Here is a 993-nt window from a genome sequence, read left to right as displayed (position 1 = left end):
GATATTGACACATATTTGGGTGTTTGTGGGCAATGAAATAGTTATTGTTCGAGGTTGACCAACTGAAGAAAGTCAAATTGAACTGAAGGTTTTCGTCATTACTGGATTGCGGTCAGAGCATATTATTTATGTTATTTTCAAGGCGTTCGAGAATTGGATCCTGAAACGTGATGCTTATTTATTAAAGTGAAAATTCTGGAACAAGTTGGATTTAATCGGGAATTAAAGTGTTTATGTTCTTGATCATTATCCCTGGTGATTGAAGATGCTTCGGATTAATTAATGGTCATGTGTGTTAGATTCTGTCAAGGTGGTTTTGTGATGAAATTGATCACTTGATGTTGAGTAGTTGAAGATTAAACCTTATCGTATGCCGACGTGTTGGTGAGGTTAGAAGAACTTCACGTGTTGGTGAAGTCAGAAGTACTTCACATGATTGGTTGAGATGATCAATTAGGCACGGTGATGCATGCATTTCAAAGACCTCAATCTATATTGTCGGAGAAGCTTACACTGAAGGGGAGATCTGATATGGAAGATGCTGGGTGATTGGTAGATTTGTGAAGCTACAAGACAGTTTCAGACACGGCTGGTTGAAGAGCAAACAGAAGATCATCAGTTAAGAGGGAGTCTGTTGGTGCATGTTTTGTAACAGATGATCTTTTGTGTTTGTTAGAATTGAGAGCAACGGTCAAAAGGGAGTCTGTTGGTGCATGTTTTGTGACCGTCGCTATGCAATTCTGTTCAGCGTTGTGGAAGTACGAAGTTAGAACAACTTCGCCATAGGCGAAGTTAGAACAACTTCGCCATAGGCGAAGTTAGAACAAACTTCGCCTACAGGCCCAAGCCCGCGAAGTTTATATATATATATGTGTGTCTTGTTTAGGTTTGGTAATCCAGAAATTAAGAGTGTTTTTGTGTTCAGTTTATTTGTCTAGAGAGAAACCGAGAGGGAGAGTCGTGTGGGACGACCCGAGGTAGAGCTCACCTCGG

This window comes from Bidens hawaiensis, unplaced genomic scaffold, assembly GCF_021521415.1.
Source record: "Bidens hawaiensis isolate Kalapana, Puna unplaced genomic scaffold, B.hawaiensis_p1.1 tig00035563_1, whole genome shotgun sequence".
NCBI lineage: Eukaryota > Viridiplantae > Streptophyta > Magnoliopsida > Asterales > Asteraceae > Bidens > Bidens hawaiensis.
The sequence above is the reverse complement of the archived record's forward strand: the minus strand, read 5'-3'. Positions refer to the sequence as shown.